The sequence below is a fragment of the Natator depressus genome, chromosome 8 (genome assembly GCF_965152275.1).
Source record: "Natator depressus isolate rNatDep1 chromosome 8, rNatDep2.hap1, whole genome shotgun sequence".
NCBI lineage: Eukaryota > Metazoa > Chordata > Testudines > Cheloniidae > Natator > Natator depressus.
The window spans coordinates 37,649,316-37,658,337 of NC_134241.1; the positions used below are offsets into that span (position 1 = coordinate 37,649,316).

Below are 9,022 nucleotides of genomic sequence, written 5' to 3' on the forward strand. Positions count from 1 at the left end.
ACTTTTAGGTCTGTAATCGAGTGACCAGAGAGATTTAAGTGTTCTCCAACTGGTTTTTGAATGTTATAATTCTTGATGTCTGATTTGTGTCCATTTATTCTTTTATTTAGAGACTGTCCAGTTTGACCAATGTACATGGCAGAGGGGCATTGCTGGCACATATCACATTGGTAGATGTGCAGGTGAACGAGCCTCTGATAGTGTGGCTGATGTGATTAGGCCCTATGATGGTGTCCCCTGAATAGATATGTGGACACTGTTGGCAACGGGCTTTGTTACAAGGATAGGTTCCGGGGTTAGTGGTTCTGGTGTGTGGTTGCTGGTGAGTATTTGCTTCAAGTTGGGGGGCTGTCTGTAAGCAAAGACTGGCCTGTCTCCCAAGATCTGTGAGAGTGATGGGTCATCCTTCAGGATAGGTTGTGGATCCTTGATGATGCGTTGGAGAGGTTTTAGTTGGGGGCTGAAGGTGATGGCTAGTGGTGTTCTGTTATTTTCTTTGCAGCCTGGGGTTTTACCAAGATGGAGCTCCCCAGCTCCCTTTGCCCTTCCCCAGCATTGCTCTACTTCAGGTACCTTGCTCCCAGGCAGCTAGCCCTTCCGCCTCCAGGGCTAGAGTGAGACTCCTCCAGCTTCTGGCCCACAGCCCTCTTATCAGGGCCAGCTAGCCACAGCTGTAGCTGGCCTAACTGAGCTGGCCACAGCTGTAGCTGCTACTCCAAGCCTAGCTTGGCTCTTTTAACCCCTGTTCTTCAGGAGTGGGGCAGCTGCCCCACTACAGGCTCTCAGCACCCCCACTATACAAATTGTTCCAGCATCCCTGCCTCTTGTTTGTTGCTGAGTTCCCATCATTATCGTCAATTGAACTGCTAATTAATTTTATGAATAACATTTGAACAAATAAATACTATCTTAAAACAAATAGTATTTACAGCTGCAGATGTACAAACCAGAAAGAAGGTTGCTAAAATTGGGCAGCACTGTTTAACAATTGCACAGCGCACAACTGAAAGGTGGAAGAATATCATATCCATATACAAAAATATTTGCATCTACATATACATGGAATTTGTGGGATTCCAATCCACGATCAAATCCCCAATAAAGTGATCAGACAGCAGAGTGGAATGCAGGACATCCGTGTTGAAAGCAGGTACAATAAAATGCAATAGGCTGGTCATATAACTGGGCTCAGTGACAATCAGTGGACTGCAGCTGTCGCCAAGTGGTACCCATGGGAACTGAAATGACCACTAGGTCGATCTCCAGAGAGATGGGAAGATTTTATGGTGAAAAGGCATGGCTGAACATGGAGAAGCAAGGTCAGGATAAGAGAAGACTGGAAGATGTGTTGTGATTGGCTAATCTATATGAGGGCTGAAGGACCGATTGGTCAAGGTGACATATGCATGATTATTATAAACAAACGTGTGTAAAATTCATGGACAACCATATTAAAATTATACAACATATTATTACAATATTTTTATGGAAAATAAAGAGATTCTGCATCAGCAACACTTTCGTTCACTCCTTATGTGCCAGTAGACTCTCCTATTTATATAAAAGTGAAAAGTAGCATATTTACATTTTAAAATATCAAATTAAAAACTTGCAGGGAGCGTGTGTCATTATTGTTTGATATAAATACCAATCGAAAAACTCCAGCACAGAACTTCTGCAGTTATTGGTTGAGACTCTGAGCTCTGCTGTTCACCAATAAGGCAGACTAATGCCAGGAGAGATCCGGCCAGCTCCGCCCCGGTATGTCACAGCCCAGAACACGTCTGACTCTCTCACTCAGCGGGTCTGGGTGGAATCATGAGGGGCGATATTCGATGGAAACAGTTTATGATTTAACAAGTGATACTGTCGGAAACATTGGGCCAGATATAAAACCAGAACAGCGACATTCCCTGACGGAGAATGGGCGGCATCTCCACATCAGCATGAGAGTGACAGGAACATATAAGCAACGACACTGCGAAGGGTGAGCCCTGTTTTTCGTTATATTGGTTACAGTTTGGGAATCAGTTTCTGGGCAGATTCGCTATTCGATTCCGGAGGAAATGGAAAAAGGCTCTTTCATGGGGAACATCACAAATGATTGGGGCGGAGGGGCTGGGGGGAGGTATAAAAGAGCTCTCAGACCGCAGAGTACGTTTTGTGCCAAGAGGTGAGACTCAGTATTTGCTTGGAATTTTAAGAGAGACCATTTAATCTGCACGGAAAGGATAGTCGGAGCTGGCCGGATGGAGAACTGTTTGTTAAATTGTGAGGCTATAGTGGAGGATGAAATAAAACTTTATGAAACTGACATTGAAATAAAAGATACTAATGATAATGTCCCCAGCTTCCAAAAGAAGGAACTAGAGAAAGAAGTCAGAGAGTTAACAGTGGCGGGGACCCGATTCCCACTTCAGGAGGCGCAAGACCACGTATAGGCATTAATTCTCCCCAGGACTATCAACTCAGCACGAATAGGCATTTCTGTCTGATTGTGCAAAGTGGATCCAATGGAGTTAAATATGCGGAACTGGTGCTGGGAAAGTGGATGGACAGAGAAGAACAAACTTTGCGATCTAACCCTTACAACCACCGACGGAAGAGATCCCGTCAGGTCTGGCACTTTGCATTATCAGAGTTATTGTTGAGGCTGCAAATGACAATACAATACAATTAGTCAGCCTGTCTACAAACTGCGTGTTCTGGAAAAAGTGCCTTATAGGGTTCACAGCAGTGACAGTGAAAGCGCCTGATCCGGATGAAGGAATCAATAAAGAAATGCAATATTCAGTTAGAAAGATAACTGATAATGCTTTTCCACTTGGACTCGAAGACGGCAGATGTAACACTCCTGGGGAACCTGGACTGCGAGGAATCTGCATGATATGAAATTGAAGTGCAAGCGCATGACTGGAAGTTCTTTTTGAAAGATCAAAAGTTGTCGTTGTGGTCTGATCTGAATGACAACTCTCCGGAAATCGCTCTCAATTCTCTTATCAGCTCGATCCCCAAGGACTGTCTTCGCCCTTTTAACTGCGCAAGATCCAGACACAGGAGACAGCGGAGAGGTCAAGTGCTCCACACCCAGCAACCTCCCCTTCCAGCTGAAGAAACCCTTCGAGAATTATTACAGTCTGGTGACAGACCGAGCCCTGGACAGGGAGCAGGCGGCAGCATACAACATCACAGTGACCGCCACGGACAATGGGACTCCTCCTCTTTCTACAGCCACCACGATCCCACTCCGGATTTTAGACACGAACGACAACGGTTCCCTCTTCTATAAAACATCCTACACGGCCGACGTCACTGAGAATAACCCGAGAGGAGCCTCCATTTTCACACTGAGGGCGAGTGACCCCGGCGCTGGGGTGGGGGGTAGAACGCCAGAGTCACTTACTCTGTTACCCAGGGTCAGATCCAGGAAGCTCTGCTCTCCTCCTCCATCTCCATTAACTCCGAGACTGGGGCTCTCTACGCTCTGCGCTCCTTCGATTACGAACAGTTCCGGGAGATCGGTTCCAAGTGCAGGCTCAGGATGGGGGTTCCCCAACTCTCAGCAGTAATGTCTCCGTCACTCCCTTTATACTGGATCAGAATGACAACAGCCCGCACATCTTACACCCCTCCTTTCCCACCGATGGCTCCACGGGAGTGGAGTTGGCCCCTCGCTCCTCCGAGCCGGGTTACCTGGTCACTAAGGTGGTGGCGGTGGATGCAGACTCCGGGCAGAACGCCTGGCTCTCCTACCAGCTGCTGAAGGCTACAGAGCCGGGGCTCTTCTCTGTGGGACTCCACAGCGGCGAGATCAGGACAGCGCGCTCCTTTGTAGACAAAGATGCGCTCAAGCAAAGTCTGGTGGTTTTAGTGAAGGACAACGGGCAGCCCCCTCTCTCTGCCACGGCCACTGTCACGGTGGTGGTGGCTGACAGCATCCCCGAAATCCTCTCCGATTTAAGCAGCCTCCCAGCTCCTGCAGACCTTCAGTCCAGCCTCACCTTGTATTTGGTGATCGCTGTGGCTTCCGTTTCCTGCTTGTTCTTTACCTTTATCCTAGTGTTACTGGCCCTGAGGCTCCGCAGGTGGAGAAACTCGCGGTTGTTTGACTCCTTGAGTTCCCGTCTCCCAATCTGTGGGGAAGTTTTCATAGCTCTGAATAATAATATGGTTTACATTAAAATGTGCATCAAAATCTGGAAACGTGCAGTTAGATCACTTTCTTTGTTGCAATATCTATCTATCTATCTATCTATCTACTGCCACCTAGCATCGTATTATCTGAATACCTTCCACATAAAATTAATAGCGAACTCCCAACTGGACTTAAAATGTACGAACATAAGAATGGCCATACTGGGTCAGACCAAAGGTCCATCCAGCCCAGTATCCTGTCTACAGACAGTGGCCAATGCCAGGTGTCCCAGATGCAGTGAACCTAACAGGTAATGATCAAGTGATCTCTCTCCTGCCATCCATCTCCACCCTCTGACAAACAGAGGCTAGGGACACCATTCCTTACCCATCCTGGCTAATAGCCACTAATGGACTTAACCTCCATGAATTTATCCAGTTCTCTTTTAAACCCTGTTAAAGTCATAGCCTTCACAACCTCCTCAGGCAAGGAGTTCCACAGGTTGACTGTGCTGTGTGAAGAAGAACTTCCTTTTATTTGTTTTAAATAAAACAAATAATGCTGCCCATTAATTTCATTTGGTGGCCCCTAGTTCTTATATTATGGGAACAAGTAAATAACTTTTCCTTATTCCCTTTCTCCACACCACTCATGATTTTATATACCTCTATCATATCCCCCCTTAGTCTCCTCTTTTCCAAGCTGAAAAGTCCTCGCCTCTTTAATCTCTCCTCATATGGGACCCGTTCCAAATCCCTAATCATTTTAGTTGCCCTTCTCTGAACCTTTTCTAATTGAGATGGGGGACCACATCTGTATGCAGTGTTCAAGATGTGGGCGTACCATGGATTTATATAAAGGCAATAAGATACTCTCCATCTTATTCTCTATCCCTTTTTAAATGATTCCTAACATCCCGTTTGCTTTTTTGAATGCTGCTGCACACTGCGTGGACATCTTCAGAGAACTATCCACGATGACTCCAAGATCTTTCTCCTCATTAGTTGTAGCTAAATTGGTTCCCATCATATTGTATGTAAAGTTGGGGTTATTTTTTCCAATGTGCATTACTTTACATTTATCCACATTAAATTTCATTTGCCATTTTGTTGCCCAATCACTTAGTTTTGTGAGATCTTTTTGAAGTTCTTCACAGTCTGCTTTGGTCTTAACTATCTTGAGCAGTTTAGTATCATCTGCAAACTTTGCCACCTCACTGTTTACCCCTTTCTCCAGATCATTTATGAATAAGTTGAATAGGATTGGTCCTAGAACTGACCCTTGGAGAACACCACTAGTTACCCTTCTCCATTCTGAAAATTTACCATTTATTCCTACCCTTTGTTCCCTGTCTTTTAACCAGTTCTCCATCCATGAAAGGATCTTCCCTCTTATCCCATGACAACTTAATTTACATAAGACCCTTTGATGAGGGACCTTGTCAAAGGCTTTCTGGAAATCTAAATACACTATGTCCACTGGATCCCCCTTGTCCAAGTGTTTGTTGACCCCTTCAAAGAACTCTAATAGATTAGTAAGACATGATTTCCCTTTACAGAAACCAAGTTGACTTTTGCACAACAATTTATGTTCTTCTGTGTCTGATAATTTTATTCTTTACTATTGTTTCAACTAATTTGCATGGTACTGACATTAGACTTACCGGTCTCTAATTGCTGGGATCACCTCTAGAGCCCTTTTTAAATATTGGTGTTACATTAGCTATCTTCCAGTCATTTGGGTACAGAAGCTGATTTAAAGGATAGGTTACAAACCATAGTTAATAGTTCTGAAATTTCACATTTAAGTTCTTTCAGAACTCTTGGGTGAATGCCATCTGGTCCCAGTGACTTGTTATTGTTAAGTTTCTCAATTAATTCCAAAACCTCCTCTAGTGAGACTTCAATCTCTGAAAATTCCTCAGATTTGTCACCTACAAAAGATGGCTCAGGTTTGGGAATCTCTCTAACATCCTCAGCTGTGAAGACTGAAGCAAAGAATTCATTTAGTTTCTCTGCAATGACTTTATCGTCTTTAAGTGCTCCTTTTGTATCTCAATCGTCCAGGGGCCCCACTGGTTGTTTAGCAAGCTTCCTGCTTCTGATGTACTTAAAAAACATTTTGTTATTACCTTTTGAGTTTTTGGCTAGCTGTTCTTCAAACTCCTTTTTGGCTTTTCTTATTACATTTTTACATTTAATTTGGCAGTGTTTATGCTCCTTTCTATTTACCTCATTAGAATTTGACTTCCACTTTTTAAAATATGCCTTTTTATCTCTCACTGCTTCTTTTACATGGTTGTTAAGCCACGGTGGCTCTTTTTTAGTTCTTTTCTGTGTTTTTTAATTTGGGGGTATACATTTAAGTTGAGCCTCTATTATGGTGTCTTTGAAAAGTGTCCATGCAGCTTGCAGGGATTTCACTCTAGTCATGCTACCTTTCAATTTCTGTTTAACTAACCTCCCCATTTTTCTATAGTTCCCCTTTCTGCAATTAAATGTCACAGTGTTGGGCTTTTGAGGTGTTCTTCCCACCACAGGAATGTTAAATGTTATTATATTATGGACACTATTTCCAAGTGGTCCTGTTACAGTTACCTCTTGGACCAGATCCTGCACTCCACTCAGGACTAAATCAAGAGTTGCCTCTCCCCTTGTGGGTTCCTGTACCACCTGCACCAAGAAGCAGTCATTTAAGGTATCAAGAAATTTTGTCTCTGCATTTCATCCTGAGGTGACAAGTACCCAGTCAATATGGGGATAATTGAAATCCCCCACTACTATTGAGTTTTTTATTTTGATAGCCTCTCTAATCTCCCTTAGCATTTCATTGTCACTATCACTGTCCTGGTCAGGTGGTCGATAATAGATCCCTACTGTTATATTCTTATTAGAGCATGGAACTACCATCCATAGAGATTCTACGGAACATGTGGATTCATTTAAGATTTTTATTTCATTTGATTCTACATTTTCTTTCACATATAGTGTTTCTCCCCCTCCCCTGCTCCCGTTCTGTCCTTCCCATATATTTTGTACCCCAGAATGATTGTGTCCCATTCACTGTCCTCACTCCACCAGGTTTCTATGATGCCTATTATATCAATATCCTCCTTTAACAAGAGACACTCAAGTTCATGCATCTTATTATTTAGACTTCTAGCATTTGTGTACAAGCGCTTTAAAAACTTATCACTGTTTATTTGTCTGCCCTTTTCTGATGTGTCAGATTCTTTTTTACTTGAATGTTTCCTGTCTGATCTGGCCTATACTTTATCCTGTTCCATCCTCTCCCCCTGACTAAAACCTAGAGAATCTCTATCAATAGACTCTCCTCTAAGAGAAGCCTCTGTCCGATCCACACGCGCCTCTGCAGCAATCGGCTTTCCCCCATCTCTTAGTTTAAAAACTGCTCTGCAACCTTTTTAATGTTTAATGACTTCCTGGTGTCTGGCTTCCTGCCCTTTTAGGAGTAAACACTGTTCTTTAGGGAGGATTTTGGTTTTTGTTTTGAAGTTTTAGGTTTTACTAATTTTCTATATATACAGAGAGAGAATAGAAATACATAATGCAGAAACTAACGTTATAGAATCCTTTATTTATGATTAACTGATTAATTCAATATTTCAGAGAGAATATTTTAATTCTTGTTTGTTATGCTTTTAAAGAATAATTAGATGCGTCTATAGCTATGTATATTAATATAGATAAATTCTTAACTGACTGAAATATGTTGGTATAATGGGCGTATAGTAACAGATTTACGTCTGACTTGCGCTGACATGATTGATTGTCCTAGTTTAGATTTGCATCATGGAAAAGCTTTTGTATGCAGGGCTTTCCAGAGAACATTCTCACGATTTCAGGGATGCTTTATATATGGAACGCTTAAGGGTTCGTCTGGTCTCCTTTTATTTTGTTTATTAGGATTTATGAGAGAACCTAGCTTTTAAGTACAGTATCGCTTAGGAGAGTGGAACCTTCTTCTTCATCTTCTTTTTGTAGTTATACATTTTTAATGGGCAGATTTCCTTCGAAAAAAAGAGAAGCTTAAATGGACATATATGTTTGTGCGAAATGGGTTTTATTTATGATGCTTAATCAAGTATATAAACCCGCAATCGTTCCCACTCTTCTCAATTAAGAAAATAATTCTTTCTGTCAAATATTTCACAATTATCACTTGCTGGATTTCACGCATACGTGTGAACGTCGATATTTGAGGGTTGTGGTTTATGGTCGAGAACTTTTTGCAAGGGTTGAAAATTTCTTGTATCTACTCATTTGATATAGTTTAAAAATAATTAGAACTATAAATCACCCGTATTCATTTTTTAGATTAACCAGACAGCTATTTGTTTTATAGTAAATCAAAAGGATTAGCTTGCAGAAAAGGACAAGATTTCAGACCAAAGCTTCCACATATGTAGAGCTATATCTACAAAAAAAATTGAGAATATATGTATAGTTTTGCTCTGGGGTGCAGTTGTTTACAGTTAACAAGAAATGTGCAGTGCTTCACAATTTGAGTATATTCTTTAGATTATAATCATATTAATAATTAGTAAATAAAGCGACTAAACTGCACCAGCGCCTTGATAAGATCGCTGCTATTGCAGTTCTCCCGCTGAGTGCCGCTGTTGGCCAATGCGGAGCCAGGGCTGGAGCCGGAGTTCCACGGGAGCCTCCTGCAGTGCGATTGCTCTGTCACGCAGCGCAGATCGCAGAGGAAACAGCAGAGAGACCTTCCCAGTCCGGCTCAGAAAAGGGAACTGCCGTTAGAACACACAATACCGGAATGTTTAGCCCTTTGCCGCGAATTCCTTTGCCCTGATGGGATTTGTAAACACCAGATATAACCAAAATAAACAAGGAAATCTGACAGAGA

General features: G+C 42.5%; 1 pseudogene; it reads left to right on the forward strand.

Moving 5' to 3' along the window:
* Window positions 1–1,231: 1,231 nt before the first annotated feature.
* On the forward strand, window positions 1,232–8,968 carry LOC141992676 (protocadherin gamma-A12-like; annotated as a pseudogene).
* Window positions 8,969–9,022: the final 54 nt, after the last annotated feature.